The sequence below is a fragment of the Punica granatum genome, chromosome 1 (assembly GCF_007655135.1).
Source record: "Punica granatum isolate Tunisia-2019 chromosome 1, ASM765513v2, whole genome shotgun sequence".
NCBI lineage: Eukaryota > Viridiplantae > Streptophyta > Magnoliopsida > Myrtales > Lythraceae > Punica > Punica granatum.
In genome coordinates this window covers 40,559,129-40,576,153 of record NC_045127.1, presented here as the reverse complement: position 1 = coordinate 40,576,153, position 17,025 = coordinate 40,559,129, and the positions used below count along the sequence as shown (strand labels likewise).

Sequence of the window (17,025 nt, the reverse complement as noted above, 5' to 3'; positions counted from 1 at the left end):
TCCGAGATTCCTTATTCGTTCGTTCTTCTAACCGCTCTCTTCCCCCTTTCTCAGTGGACCGTGCTCTTCTCCTATTGCTCATGACCCTGTGCCCGCCTATTTGCCTCTGATTGCCGGGCGATGAATAGTGTCCCGAGCTTCGGTCGGGAATCATCGTGTGGGAAGCCGGTGGGCCAAAATGGAGTGCTGACAGTGATCTCTCCAAGAAGATGCAGAAGAATTCTGAAGCTCCGTACTAAAAAACATAGTGACAAGCATAGACTAAATTTATCTCTCTTTGAGAAAATTGATTCCCAAAAGTTTCGATAACATCGGAAACCAAACTAGGCCTCATAAATGGAATTCACCAGCAGTGCAGTCAGCTCTAGGATTCTCAGAAGTATCCCTTCGCAGGAGCCAAAGGCTTTTCTGGGCAGTGTATCCTGGGCAAGCACCACTTCCTAATGAGAAATCATTAGCACTTTCACGTACAGACCTCGCAGTCAGGTTGATTCTGTCGTCCAAACAATAGCTAGATGTGGAGCACGTAATGTATATATAAACTCATGGGAGCGACCCTTACGGTGAAGCGTTCAAATCAGGCTCTGCAAAATGGGCAGGGATTTACTTAACTCAGCACATACCGCCACATGAATTGACCATTTCCTGACTATGTAATTTTCATATCGCTCTTTTGCGTGCATTTCAAACAACTCTTGGGCATGCTTTTTGTTTATGCATCAGTATTGAACGAGAACGAGACTTCCAAACTGGGTTTGGAAAAGCAGAAGTCGCCACCAACCGATTAAGGTTGGTTAAGGTAATATGCAAGTATCCACCTATGGCTCTAATTTATCGGTCTAATTCTAGAATCTAGGGTTCCATTAGCTGATTTGAAGCTTGAGAGCTAATAACTCATCCTCTCGATACTCTAATCAATCTTCATTTGCCAAATTTATTAATTTTTCCAAATTGACATTCCACTTGAAATTGCATTTCATGATATCACCACCAACATCCAATAAAACCAATTAGTCATTCATTCGAATATAAAATTTTAGGCTACGTTTGGTTCCCTAGAATGAAATTAATACAGAATAAAATAGGCAAGGGATTAGATTAAACAATGAATATAATAAAAATTCCGATCAACTTTTATTTGTTTGATTAGAGGAAATAACAAATCTGAGAATTGAAATTTTATATTTGGTTAATCGGAATACATGAGGAATATGACATGTGTCAAAGCCAAAAAACACATATACCATTGATTTTAAATATAAAAAAAAGCCACTATTCATCTTCTTCTCCGAAGATGAACAGCAGCAACAGCCATGGATAACCTCCTGCACCCCCTCCCTCACTCGACACAGATCGAATCGAAATCGAAGAAACCAAGAAGACGAAGCAGACAAAGAAGAAAATCATCAACGGCTGATCAATCGACCGACAAGACCATGCGGAAAGAGACGAACTTGAAAACCCTCACCAGTCCATCGTCTCGACCGCTCTGTCATCCTCTTCTTCTTCTTCTTCCTCTTCTTCCTTCGTCTCAACTCTCAAAATCCTCTTCCAGTCCATCGCCATCCTCGTCCACCACGGGCTCCACTTCCTCTCAATCTACACCTCACCGTCCTCCCCCTTTCCCTCCTCCTTTTCTCCCTTGCTGGTTGCTCCAGCAGTGGAGATTTCGGCTTTCCGATTGTCGATTTCTGTCGAGGGAGGAAGCCAAACCCAAACAAGGGAGGAATCGAAGAAGCCTCTGTCGATCGCGTTTCTTTTGCTAGGGTTTGTCGAAGCCTCTGTCGATTTCGAGCAAATCTGCAAGAAGAAAAGAACATAGCCTAAGTTGTAATAACTGAAGAAAGTTGAGGACATTTTTAGTTTTCACACTAATTTCCGCTTGGAGAATGCCCATTCCGGACATTCGACTGAGGCATGCGAATTCCGTATGCAAGTCGGATAGCTATTCTGATCCGGAATAGCTATTCCGCATTCCCATGAACCAAACGTCGGAATGAGTATTCCGTTCCCTACCATTTCCGGCGTACCAAACATGCCCTTATTGATATTCCATATTATCGTTTTTGTATCAAATCAACCAAGCGATTATTCAAATGTCCAATTGAAGGGGTTTTATCATTTAAACCATCATGGACTTGTTTGGAACAGTTTCGAAAGTTCTAGAACTGATTTAGAAAATTTAAATGTGTAGGGATTAATAAAAATCGCCCAGGACATAAATGAAATGATACATAAAGTTTTTTCCAGCTTTGAGAACCTTGAAAATGTCTATGAACTAATCTGCAATAATCCAGAAAGTCAGAGAATTATTTGAAAATTTGGCAAGATTTCTAGGGAATAATCTGGAACAGTCTAAAATTTCAGTTTGGCTAAACGGACAATGTGAAAATCACCTCAGGACCAAACTTAAAAAAATAAGGAAGTAGTGGGCCGATCCAAAATAATGGAAAAACATTTAGGGACTGAATTGAAATAATCTAACTTTATAAAACCGAGTGTAAGTTATCCCTAGTGGACTTCCCAAGCTGTCGGAAGGTGAAATCCGCCCAACTTAAGAAAAATGTTGGATTAGTTTGTGTTTGCTTGGGACTTGAATGGAGTCGCCACTATATCGCTCTAGGCCGGTAAGCCTGCTATTGATCCACTGTGGAGTCATCATAATGACCTCATATGGATTTAAATGTCGGTCTTAAACTAGAAATCTGAATTTTGGGTGCCCTATTACAACTCTAAAGCTCGCAAGCCATATCATTGCCTGAATTAATACACAATCCACCAGCCTGCTTGTAAAGTCGAATTTTTGACCTTAATGGGCCAGGGTCTTATTCGATTTATATATATGTATATAAAAGAAAGATAATACAAAATAAAGGAAATCGGACCAAGTGGGCTGGGCTTGGCCCAAATAGAATATGATTGACCGAGGTCCACTGACCTATGACGAAAGGTGGGCCTAAGGCCCAAAACTTGAAAATGGGCCTATGGCCTATAATTTAGGAAATGCTCTAAGTTCAATTTTCTTGAGTCTATCCAATTTTATTCTATTTTATTGTTCCTTGATTTGTTTCTCATTTTTACGGGATCAACTTAATTAATCCTCTAGTCAAGTTAAGACCCAAAAACTACATAACCCTAGAGTCCCTCAAGGTCATGAAGACCTTTTCAATTTAGTCCTAGACTATAACTGGGTTGATTAAGACCCGGTTTTATGTTATTTAGAGCCGAGATTTACGTGATCTATCATATTACGATTAAGATGCTCAAGTAATCAATCACCTAAGTTTGACCCGTGGCCCTTAACCAACCAAAAAAACCACCGAAAGGGCCCTCAACCAACTGTGACCGGTCAACTAAGTTAATGGAGTTCACATTTAATCCAATTTTTCCTTTTATTCCAAAGACCAGAGAGCAACAAAGGACCATAAACATCTTTCATCACCTATCCTAGAAAATATAATAAGGGCTCCGCACACACATACATGGCATACAAGAGATCGTGGCTTGCCAATCTAATCCAACCGAACTATGAAGCTTTATCCGAGCTCGGGTGGGAGTCTCTGGGTCGAGCTTCTATCTTTCCTTGGCCGGAAATGTGTGGGGGACTTTGAGGAAAGGTCACCGGAACACCTCCTCGCCCAGGAACCTTCACCTGAGCTTAGAGGACAAGAGCTTGAAGGTTGAAATTTTGGGGGAATGTTGGTGTTATCAGCTATAAACCTCAGCACAGGAGATCGCCAAAATGTCCATATTTCTGATAATTACAATCTATTTATACAGGTTGGGGATTTGGGGCCTTTTTGTAATTTTCAGAAACATCGAGATAAATTTTGAATTTTCGAGAGCACACAGGGAAAGCTGGGGGGACAATTGGCAGCGCGGATAAGAACTGCGCTGCATGGTACCTCATCCTCATAATCGAAGTGGAATTTGATCTATAGGCTATCCCTTTGGACCACCTGTTGATCGAAGTTTGTGAAGACCGGAAGACTACCGCTCTTGTCCCTCATCTGATTCAAGCAGAATGTTGACTAGCGTACTATCCCTATGGACTGTCCATGTTGTCGAAGTTGATCGGTAGGCTATCCCGCTGGACCACCAATTGATCGAAATTTATGAAGATAGGAAAACTATCACTCTTCACTCGTCTACTTAATTACTAAGGATATTTGGTGCAGACTTTGGGAATTGCCGCTGATGAAGAGATCGGTTTGATGCTGGATCAGTGAACTCAATTATGTCCCATAATAGAAAAGGAAGAAGCTTGAAGACCTCATTGAAAGGGTTTTTGACCTAAAAACGCACCTACTTAATAAAAATTCCCTAATCTGGTACAAACTTTTTAAATTCGCTGTAAATGCACGAAGTTTTAAAATTATCCTATATTTAGCATGTCATTACTTTCCGTCCATGGAATGCTGTGAAATACTTACGTGGTCGTTAACAGCTGTCCCGCTGGCCATTATTTGCCACGTGTGTCCACCCCATTGGCCTGTCCGTTTTTTCTCTTCCCTCCTATATCTCTTCTTTTATTTTTTTTTCTTACCCAATTCCTGTTCTTCACTGCCATTGCTAACACCACCGCCGCCACCACTCCCCCACCCCCGGGACGTCAAAGAAACACCCCTATTTTGCTTCCCCTTCTTTGAGAGGCCACCTCCTGCAATAGAGCAGCAGTGGAGTAGAGGAGCAGAAACTCGAGGGAGGAGGACACCAGCAAAGACCTAGCGACTCAGGAAGCTCACGGGGAGGTAAGGCAGCAGCAACAATAGCTTGAGAGCTGTGGAAACAGCGGATGAGAGGAGGCAAGAATTGCCGTGAGTGATGGTGTGAAGAGGAAAAGAGGAAAGGAAGGGCTAGTCTGTGTGTGGGTGATGTCCAGATCGAGAGAGAGAGAGAAGAGGGGGATGAAGCTGATGATGGTGATGGGAGGCGGATTTACCTGAACCAAAACGAATGATAAAGCAATGCCCCCACTTAGAGCATTTTCACCCGAATATAATTGCTTATTTCTTTGTATCAGGTTCTGCAAACTTATGAACTTGAGGAAAGATATACAAAAGTACCTCAGGAGCTTGTAGTCAACAAGTGTAATACAGTTGAAGGATCTCAAGGGCAAATGTAAGAAATTATTCGATGGCTAACCGTGATCTTACTTGTTCCTCTGGTTCCTGCAAATATGCTGCTTTCTTTTCAATGTTGTTTCGTATGCCATACCCTTCTTCTTATGCTCTTCTCATCATATTGTTGCTGAGTGAGAACACCATGATAAAGCATTTGAGTCAGCTTCTTAATTTTACATCAGAGATGTACTCTTTTCCCTAGACATTTCATGAGCATTCTTAAATCGAACCTGATCAGGGGTTGCCAAGCTATTGCAAGGATCAACAAACTCCACAATATGCTCATCATCAACCCGATAAGTATCTCGAGTAATCAGATTCAAGCCTGTAATCTTCACCATCCTCTTAATCCCCTTCAACTTCATCTTTATCTTCTCCGTTGTTGTCGCCTCTCTCTCTCGGCCCCCACACACAGAGAAACACACACAGAGCTTCCTTTCCTGCTCCATAGCTATCACCCTCTCCCTCTTTTCCTCGACTCTGCCATATCCACCATCCCCATCTCCTTCATTATTTCTGACACCAACATAACCCATCTATCTCCTCCCCTTGAAGGTCATTGACATCACCATCTCCGTGCCCCTTTTGTTCCTGGTGCTCCATGCCCCTCCCCTACTCGTTGTTGCTGCTGCTGGTGCTCCAAGCCTCTCTGCTCTTTGTTGAACCATTGTTGTGCCACTGTCCAACCCCTTTTAAGCCTCCCCGGAGCTATTGCAGCGCTACTCGAGTCTTCTCCACGAGCTCGAGTTCGTTGTAGCTGCTCTCCCAAAGTTGTTCAAGCCTACGGTGGCCACAATTCAACAAAGGGTAGGGGAGTGGTGGCGGCAGTAGTGTTGGTAGTGTAGTGGAGGATGAGGAAGAGAATAAGGGAAGAGGGAAGAGTTGAAAGGGGAAAAAGAGCCCCACAAATGGGATAGTTAAACGTGGCAATTGACTAGCCAATTAAGCAAATTTAACGGCCACATCAGCTTTTAACGGAGGTGGATGGATGGAAGCTAACGGCATGCTAGATGTGGGACAATTTTGAAATTTCGTGCATTTACAGAAAATTTTAAAAGTTTATGCTATATTAGGGGATTTTTATAAAGTACGTGCTTTTTAGGCCAAATACCCTCATTAAAATGCTTGTTTTGGAGTAACTTTATCTACGGACTGTCTTTTTTCTACAACATTTAGATTGAAGGAGGTGCTCTGATTTAATGGTCTAGTTGATTTTTGATTAGTTAGGCTGTCGTTGATTAAAACTGATCATAGGATCCTAGCTGAATTGATTTTAACGTTTCGGGATTTGGTCATTTAGGAATTAGTTGATTGTATTAGTTTGGAGGTGTGATCTGTGAAAGGGTACTAGTTTAGGACTCCTTTTGGCTATGCTTCTTTGTTTTCATAGTAGGAGCAGTCTTTATAAGGATTGTACCATGCTTTGTTTTCCGGTTTTCATTGGGGCCCTTATAGAGTGTAGTCTCAAGAGGTTAAGAACGGATTACAGCGACTGAAAGGATTTTTGCAATTGTATCTAAGCTTATTCAATGTGCTCTAGTCGCATGTTATTTTTCCATTTGCAGTGAACTTGGTTGAGCTGTTGTATTTTTTTATCTCTGTAATTTTTTCTCTTGAATATTTTTCGCTTATATCCATTTTTGTCATCAATGGACATTAATTGATTATCGAGAAAAAAAAACTTACTTTTACAAGTCAAACATCAAAAAAAAAATTATATTGTTTCAAAATGTCTATTCTTTCTTAAAATTAAACCACTAAAGTTTTAATATTATCCTATAACCCCTAATATTACGTTTTAAATAATTTTTTTATAGTTAATCTTCCAAATCAAATATTAGAGGCAAAATTAGGCGCAATAAACTTATATCAATTAAATTCATTTCTTTTTATTTTTACGGTCCGATAACCATGAAAGAGAAAGTAAATTATGATGTTCTGAATTTACTGTAGAATATTAAAATAGTTTTCAAAAATAAAAATCTTGTCTTTGTTAAATTAACTTTTTATCCAAGAATAACCATACTAATATAAATACTCCATACTATTCCATGTGTTTTCTATTAGATTAATCTTAATAAGGCTGTTTTTATTGTTAAATTCCCACTGTCTATATTTTTTTTATTAAAGGTATGTAAAATTAATATAATCAAATCTTATTCTTCTATAACATAATATTCTTCGCATATTTGATGAGTAGAATTACGGAGATACATGGACGGATACAAATAATAAGTTACATAAAAATTCAAAGAGTCAGAATAATTTCAAAATTGATATGATTGAAATATGAATTAAATGTAACATGTTATGAGTTATAATTTTTTCTTTTTGTAAAATTTATTCATCAACAAGTGCATTTTTTAGCATATTTAAATATTTTATGTTAAATAATAGATACCAAAATTGATGACACGTGGGTCCATTAAGTGCAAGTTGCTTCCCTCTGAAGCTTCATCACCATGTGGTCCCTGTTATGGACCTCATTGAGTGGATACACATCAATATGGCCCTTGTTATAATACGCTACTTTTCATCACTTATCTTTAATTTGAATAATATTAAATTAAAAAATATTAAAAATCCTTGCAATCATCCACACTAGATAAGGTGACGATTGAGACCGGTTGACAAAATAAATAAATAAATATATTTATTTATTTATTTATTTATCAGACACGCGAACTGATTCATTTTATAAAAAAGTAAATGTACAACTTGTAAATTCACTGAATAATCTGATTGATACAGAAATATATTTATATGAAAACATGAATTTTATTTTAAGAAATATATTTTACTTCTTCATGTTATAAAACACTTCATAAGGTCACATTATCAATTCGTAACATGCCCTAGATCTAAGAATTAGCCTGACTGTGTTTGAATATAAATCTATTTTAAATGATTAATATGCTTAATGAATGTTTTGGAAAAGATGAAAGATATGGAACTAGATTTTGTTATCAGGTATGGGGAACTTTTGTTATGCTGGGAGAGCATCCTGTCGGGCCCCAAGCACCATCAGATCTCCCCCATGCTCCTCTTTTATTCTAAAGAGAGATCGGGTGGTGCTGGGGAGAAGCAAGGCGCCCTCCCAACACCATATACATAATTCCTAAAACATATGTCTTTTATTTACTTGTAATACAGTTTTAACATCCTGCTATATTTAAAATTCATTTTTCAATTTATTTCAAATCCAACATCTATCTATCTATCTATCTATCTATTATTACATTTAACCGACTATCCCGGCCACATCTTCCATTAATCTAATCAACTTTTTTTTTCTAATAACAAATAAGTTTATCTAATAAAGGTATGATGATTCTTGAAAAAGGGTTGGAAAAAATATTTTAAAAACCAAGGGGGACACTACGAAATTTAAAATTTTGTTAATACAACTCCATATTATCACGACACGGATCTTTTCACTATGTGATACACGTGAATCTCACAGTCCACCCCACTATTCAATGGAGAAGGCTTCGTGTCACCATAATATACAGTCGTATTAGAATTTTGTTGAAATTCATTATTTTGTGATAGCAGCATAGGCCTGCCCTAGGGAGTGGTGATGTACTATGTTTTGCCGAAAAAGTGGGGCTCAAAATCGAGGACCAATTTGAGCCATAGGATCTCCGCCCAAAGGTTGGGAAAGCAGAGAAGTTTGGGAGCAGAAAACATAAGACCGACGCGCATTGAAAGGCATGAACTCACGAACTTCTGACAGGTGTTGACAGCACACGCGTGAAAATTTCTTTATAAGCCAGGATTAAAAGAACAACAACAACAAATATTAGCTAGATTATCGTAAACAAATATTTGATCCAATGGAATAAGGTTTCTAGCAGTGGCATTTTCATGCTCATTTACGGTTGTTATTCTCTCTCGTGTATTGGATGAATATATATTTATCGAAATTTTTAACACAATTTCAATAATATTAAAATTACTTAGAATTTTCGTCATTAAAAAAGAGTATAGTGCAATAACGCACGCTCTTATTTGATAGTTGAGATGTTCTATTTTTGATACTCAGTAAATTATCTGTGCTCCTTTATTAATTATTAGAATTTTCATTTCATTATACCAAACTACAACCTTAAAAAAGAAAGAATTTTGGCCATTGTTTTTACATTATAGAAACAATCATCTTTATGATCAAATTGATTTATAAAAGATTCCATAATAAGTTTGGTAAATTCCATGCGTACTCCTTAAAATTTCGTAATACACAAATAACACTTCCTATTTTTTAAAATTGGACACTTATCACTCCTTTTGCATATGTAGCAGCTCATTCATCACCACATGGACTTAAATTGACTTGTTGCTCGTAGTATTATTATTTAATATGAAAATAAAAAATTATTAATTAAATAAAAAAGGACTAGGCAAAGGGGGAGGGAGGGATAGATGGGGCTACTTGCCGGTTAACCAAACCATAAAATCAATTATTTTTCGAGACGGTTTTCTTCTTTTAATTATGTTATGGTTATGGTTATGGTTATGGTTATGGTTACAGTTACATTCTTGTCTCAAAAAATCGAGACAGTTACGGTTCGTGCTAAAAACCGTGCCGAACCATCCCGCATCCATCCCTATCAACCCCCCCCCCCCCCCCCCCCCCCCCCCCCCCCCACAAAAAAAAAAGGTCGCTGATATCCATCGACCACATTTGAGGGGTTGGGTGGTAGATTGTTAGAAGTTACCCCTTAGCCGTCCCTCCCCCTTCGGCTGCTCATTTTTTTTCTTTTAGATTCTGATTTTTTTACTTTTAAAATTTTTTTTTATTTTTTTATATAGATATTAATGGTTTTGATACCATATCTCTTGATACCCATCTGGTGATGACGCATAGGACACATATACAAAATGAGGGATGATGAGCGTCTAATTTCAAATGCAAAGAGTATCACTAATAGTAATAAGTTTATGATAAAATTATTGGGGGTGCTTGTGAAATTTACCCTAATAAGTTTAAGGATAATTATTTTAATTGCATGTCTATTTTATTGATCAGTGCATTGTTGTGTGTATTGTATATCGATATAGTCAGTTTAATAGTTTCTTAAAATTGTTAAGTTTGCTTTTAATCCAAAAGTACTTTTTTTTTGTTGCATTACACTTCCCTTCCTTCAAAGAAGTTTTCTCAAATGAGAAAGTTAGCCTCACTCTTAGGAAAATTGACGCTCTCCCCATTTCACCTTGTTGACTAACATCGTTAGAATGTTTCGTTAATCTTTATATTTAGTTCAATTTGTTCTAATAATAATAAGAAGAAGAAGAATATGAATAATAATTTAATAATAAACATATAAATATAGAGAAGCTAAGGGGTGGCCACTGACGACCTCAATAAGGGGTTGCGACCACCACGACTTCTTTCTCTTTATTTATCATTCTTATTTTTATTTTTATTTCTTTTTAAAATATTTGAAATTATTAAAAAAAGTTAATGAAATATTCTAATAGAGTTCTTGCTTTTCGATTGAGGGGTGGTGCTGGAGGCCTCGTCAATGACAAGCATCCCTCGTGAAAACTTCTATGCCTTTTGTTTATTTTTTTCTTTTTTTAATTATTATTTTTTTAAAATTATTTAAAAAAGTTAACAAAAAATTCTAACTTTGGTCCGTGGCCACCGAGGGCTCGCAAGTGGCGGCCATCACCCGCCCGAGAAGCTCACGTAGTTCCTTTGTCTATAACCTTTTTATTATTATTTGCACTATTCATTTTTTAAAAAATTGACATAATTATAAAAGTTAACAGAATATTCCACAAAATATTCTAATAGTATTGGTAAATATAATCAAATGGGGGAGTCCAATTTTTCCTGAAAATGGAGTTATGCGTCTTCGATGAAATTTTAATAGCTTATTTGGGTACGTGGGTTTGTATAGAAATTCTCATAATCCTCCGTAACTCTCATTAATGCTCAATCCAAACAACCACTAGGGGATGAGAGTGTAATTTATCATTTTTTTGGTAGGATAAAAAATATTTAATATAACACTAAACTAATTTCAATGATTGAACTTGGGTTTTTCAATTATTTTATGCTGCTTGTACAGTGAATTTAATATATTTTCCGTGATACAACGGAAAAAAAGAAAAAAGAAAAAAAAAGGAATCGTGGACTCCTTATGAATAAAAGATAACTATAATATGTAATATTCATTAGGGGCAATTATTAGGAGTTTTTACATATTTTATGCAATCAATTATGAAGTATTATCAATTTTTAGTTAAATTTTACTATATGTACAATAATTTTCAGTCTCGTGCATGCACATAATTTTTGGCACAACATATTGGTTAAGAATGATTTAGTTTTGAATCCTTACGGGTTCCTATGTAAGTGAAACTAGGTAATGAAAATTGAATGCGGATGGAGCTTCCCAAGGAAGTCCTGGTGTTGCTAGGTCAGGTGGTTTACTTAGAGATAAGGATGCGCGATGGTTCGAAAGATTTGCTCAGAATATTGGGCTGGTCATAGCGGTTGTTGCTGAATTATATGGGGGATCAAGTCGGGTTTAGAGTTTGCCTGAGCCCTTGGTTATAGACGCATCATTGCAGAAGTTGATTCGGTTCTTGTTCTTCATTTAGCCACAAGTCAAGAGGCCGCGGCTCCATCAATTATCAGCTCTAGTTATTTCAATCCGCGGTCTTATGATCAAGGAATGGGAGGTTCACGTCATCCACACATTCTGAGAAGGTAATATGCGTGCATATATACTGACTTGTGCGGAATTCTTTGGAGCTTTCGTGGAGGCTTCATATTTTCCATTTTCTTCCGGAGGCATTAAGGTTGTTGTTCCTAATGATGGTTATTGGGGTTTCCATGCTCTGCTTTTGTGTAATTTAATTTAATTTTCTCTGATTCTGCCTTATCTTTTTGCCTAAAAAAAGAAGAAGAAGAAATTAAGATACGCATGATATTTAATTGATGAAAATCACATGTAAAATTTTTTTGTTTCATTTTAAAATTAGTACTACAGGTGACTTGGACTGGCGCTTTGCCGCGGTTTGGATTTTTTTTTTGATTTTTTGATTCATTATATAATGGTTTGTGTAATAATCAATATAGTTTATAATTGAAACTAATAATAAAACTACTTATTTGTAAAAATATAAAAATATATATATATATATATATATATATATATGGACTCTCAATAGTAAATAATCTATTTTTTAAAGATGTTATCGCGTCACCATATATGATATTATTTTTCTTTTTATTTCATGGAGTGTATTATGAATGTGTTAAACGAGTTAATTCTTGAATGCCAAGTTTATATTTTAGCTCATAAAAAAAGTACAAATAAAACTTGAAAAATAATATTAAGTAAAAGAAGACATGAAGGAATTTAAGAAAATAAAAATGTTTGCATTTTATAAATTTATGAAAATAAATTAACCACGAAATTAATTTTCATTGTTAGCTCTTTCCATATGGATTAAGAGAAAAAATTACTACTTTTAATTCAAAAAGTATGGGTTTAATTAGTATAATTTCTTGGGAAAGATGCAATATATACAAATAAAATATGTCTGTGAATGAATATTTATAAAAATAAATAAAGTAAAAGATATATGTATAACTCTTCAGAAAAAGGTGAAATCAGTGTTATCAGAACCAGATCGGATGTTGAACCGATTGAGCTTTGAGTTTAGGTTTTTTTGGATTGTATCACAGGTTTAATTAAATTATAAACAAATGTGCTAAATTAATTTAATAAGTGTTTATGATAGCAAAATAATATGTTAAGTGATGATTAATGTAAAATAAATTGAGTTTACAAAGAAATGAATAAAAATCTACACTTATGACCCAAAGGGAGTGGTAGTGGAGGGATTAGTAAGTCAAGCATTTCCCTCATTGTAATGTCACTAGTCAGCAATTCAATCCTCCCCCAAGTCAAGGTCATTTTCACTTATTTTATTAAAAAAAGAAAAAAATTAGAAGGAACCGGCTAATTCATTGCTAGCACACTGTAAATTTGCCTAAAAATCGGTCGGCTCTATGGGTCCATGGGTTCAACTATGAATATAGGGTCCAATTACAAAATTGGGCCAATCAAGATTTCGATTTTCGGTCCGATCCGATCCGATTCTGATAACAATGGGTACAATAGATAGAGAAAATTGAGTAAAATGCATGGTGTAAAATTTTGGCAGTGATAGGGAAAAATGAGAAAAATTTGTATGCTATATGGGCATCAAACGTAACTTTATATTTTTTAAAGAATAACTTGTAAATCGTAATGGGCATTCGACGTGGTAGATCAATGAGGTTACATCACTATCTTATTGGGCGAAGATAAAAAAAAGAAAAAATTAGACGAAAGAAGGAAATATAAAAGAAAAAGAGAGGGAAAAGGTTTGTGCTCACAAACTAAAATTTGAAAAAGTATATTACATTGTTGCAATTTATATATCCAATACCTCTAGTACGAAAATTCTTCTAATTTTTCTAAAAAAAGTATTTTTTGAAAGTAGCCTGACTATAACAATCAAATCATTTGATGTAATACGTCGACCGAATTACGTGGTACTTTACTTGAGTTAGATTTGAAGACACTAAAAACACATAACTTTTCGACCTAACGATCGAGTCATTTGGCGTAATGCATTGACCAAATTACGTGGAACCTTGCTATGATCAAATTTGAAAATGCAAAAAGGGGCTTAACTCATTGACCTTATGATCGGATCATTTGGTATAATGCATAATCAAATTACATGGTACTTATTTGTATCGGATTTGAAAATGCTAAAAAAAGGGGGGAAATATTAGAAAAATGAAATTACAAAAATTAAAAAACGGTTATTATCGAATCATTTAGCATAACAATTTTTGTGATTACGTGGTATCTTAGTAGGCTTAAATTTGAAAAAACTAAAAATATGTAACGTTTTGACCTAATAATTGGATAGTTTGGCGTTAATACGTTGATCGAATTAGGTGAAATTTTAAAGGAGATGAATATGTAGTTACAAAAAATATGTAATGCATCGACCTTACAATAAAATTTTTTGGCATAACACTTAATCGAATTATATGATACATTTCCTTGATCGATTGGAAAACATAAAATAAGAGGGGGAAATTTGAAAAAAATAAAAATTACAAAAAATAATAAAAAAAGGAATGAGGGGCCGCAAGTGGGAAAACCCCAGGCACTCCCTCCCTCAAGCGGACGGAGCTGTTTTAATTTCTTTAGAATTTATTATTTATATTTATATTTAGGCAAAACTTTTTCTTTGTTAGTTTATCGAAAGAAAATTTATTATATACTTCTTTTTGACGTTTCTATTCTTATCCATATTACAGCTTATTGAGATCATTTTAATTGGTTAATGTCATGGAGGGTCAACAGCCTAGGTGATAAAGATTACTTATGAGATGACCTTCTAATTTAAGTAACCCGTGTATCCTGCATATTAGATTTGATTTCTTAATAAAAGCAATGATAGTTGTCTACCGTAATAGTTAAGTCAGATTTGATGTAGTCCTTATAAACCAAGTTAATTAGCTTGCGTTTGGTTTTCGAGTTGGATTAACTTTATTTTGTATAATGACTACAAGTGTTGATAAATATATGGATGTGTGAAAAAAAAATATATATGTGAAAATAGATGAATAATTTACTATTAAAAAATTAATTATAAAAATAATTAGAAAAAAATATGAGTGAAAAATTATTATTAAATAGAAAAAGAGATAAAATAGTAATAATTATAGTGTTGAATTTAGAAAAAAATAAAATTGAATTGGGTAAAATAAATTTTTTACTTGAAAGTCAAACAAATATCTCAAATTATTGCAACCACCAGGATATTATATGGCATATACTTGTGCTTTGGTTATAAGGGTGGTCATGCCCTAATATAAGGTAATAGAAAATCTAATAAATGGACATATGTAAATTCACCATAAAAATAGAATTTGGAACCCTACAATAAGGAGCGAGTGCATGACACCCTATTTTTCACGGCAAACAACTTTTAGCCCTTTTTTTTTTACAAATGAGATTACATATGTCTTCAACATATTATTATTGTTATTTTTGTCGTACACTCTGAAATCTAAAAGATCATAATAGATCACGGCTAATTCAATTCAAGGTAAATCGACTTATTAAGAGATAAAACTTTTATAATCATGAATTTTTTTCGTCCATAATATTCGAATCATAAATTTTATTTAAGAAAAATAAGAGTTAAATCGTCTCGATCAATTCCAACCTAAAGTATTTTATCATATTATTAGTCACCGTTCAAGAGTGGTCTTAGCCTTGTCTCGCTTTTGATGGAACATGTGGAAAGGGGTTTGGGGCAGGGAGTGGGGTTTGGGCGGGAGGAGGGGAGACACGTGAAGTGGGGAGTGGTGTGTCTCGAGGAGCAGAGTGGTTCTGTTGTCTCGCAGTGACTGCGCCTTTTTCATTTGACCACTCAACTGGTACGGACGCTGTACGGACGATGTTGACGGTTTTCTAACTCCCTCTTCGGTTCATTGCTACTCCCTCGTACTATTTTTAGCATTTTCACATAAAAATCTTACTCTATAATCCCATTGGTCCTGCCGTTTTAGGCTGCGTTTGATTTGTTAATGTGATTTTAAAATTATGATTATGATTTTGATTTTAATCGTGGAAAAAGACAAATGAGATGATATTATAAATTTAACTTGGAAAACGTGTATCTTTGTTGTGTAGTGTGTTGAGTTAAAATCAAAATTATAATTTTAAAATCAGCCTAACTTTTCAAACGCTGCCTTACTTACCACAGAAAATTGTATCAACCCTCCCTTCGATTGGGACTTTATCACGAGATTTTGATATGAGCACATGTATCTATTCCATCTATTTAAAAACTTTCGCCCTCCTAGAGACGGCGACATGGTTTTGTTTTTTCTTTTTTTGTCCTTACGATCTTTTGGCATTTTTTTTGAATTAGAGTCTCTAGAAAATAGAAAATCAATCATATTCAGGGTGCTGTACGAGTCAATAGATTTTTCATTCAGGGTGTCGGACTAGGTAGTCATGGACAAACAATATCGGTGATGATTAATAAGCCAATATATACGTAAATCACACTTTAAAGCAGTTTTCGCATGACTACTTTCTGTATTAATTGAGAAGCTTTATTGAGATTCATCTTGATGATGTGACAATAAAGAATTAATGAGATTTCCAGCAAATATAAGTAGCCCACGAAGCATACTAGTAATGACCGATAATTTCAAACCTAAAAGTAAGTTTTCTTTTTTCCCCTTAATTTTAAAAAGGTATTCTTATAAGACTTGTACATGATAACTGGAAATAATGAACATGAGTGCTATAGATAACATCGACCTCAAATGTAAAGCAACCAGTGCAAAGATAAAGGAAGGAAAAATAAATAAGTACATGAACTTCCACCAATGAAATTCAAATATAAAATCTTTTAATTTCAAGTTGAGAACGAGTGTCATGTACGAGTATCATTACACATAAACCTCATTATCTAATTGTAAGAATTTGATCGGTTTTTTCTCACCGTATTTGTAATGCATATTAATCACTGATGGCATATTACATGTAAATTAATATTTTTGTTATTGCATTAAATTCCATTAATAAGACTGGAGTCTTGAACCTCTCTAGATTTTTTTTTCCGGTGATCTTAAACTTCTAGATTTTAGAGTGAGGTCAGTATCGTTGCATTAAATTCTTTTTTCTATTTGTACAACGTTTAGTTTTTTCTTTTTCTTTCTTTCTTTTTTATTAAATAGGAATCTCAACTTGGTTGTGAGGATGCCAAAACAAGCAAAGGTGTGAGGTTTCCGACCTTTCCCTTTACTAAGTCTACATTTACGAATCCCCAACATAATTAGTTTCTTCTTTTAGTT

At 35.2% G+C, this 17,025-nt stretch overlaps 1 long non-coding RNA gene across 1 annotated transcript; it reads right to left on the bottom strand.

Annotated features, from left to right (window-relative positions):
- Window positions 1-1,112: 1,112 nt before the first annotated feature.
- LOC116192737 lies at window positions 1,113-6,018 on the bottom strand. Its single transcript, XR_004154138.1, has 3 exons — window positions 5,354-6,018; window positions 4,434-5,250; window positions 1,113-1,800 (listed from the first exon to the last, which is right to left on the bottom strand). It is a non-coding gene; the product is annotated as an uncharacterized LOC116192737 (long non-coding RNA).
- Window positions 6,019-17,025: the final 11,007 nt, after the last annotated feature.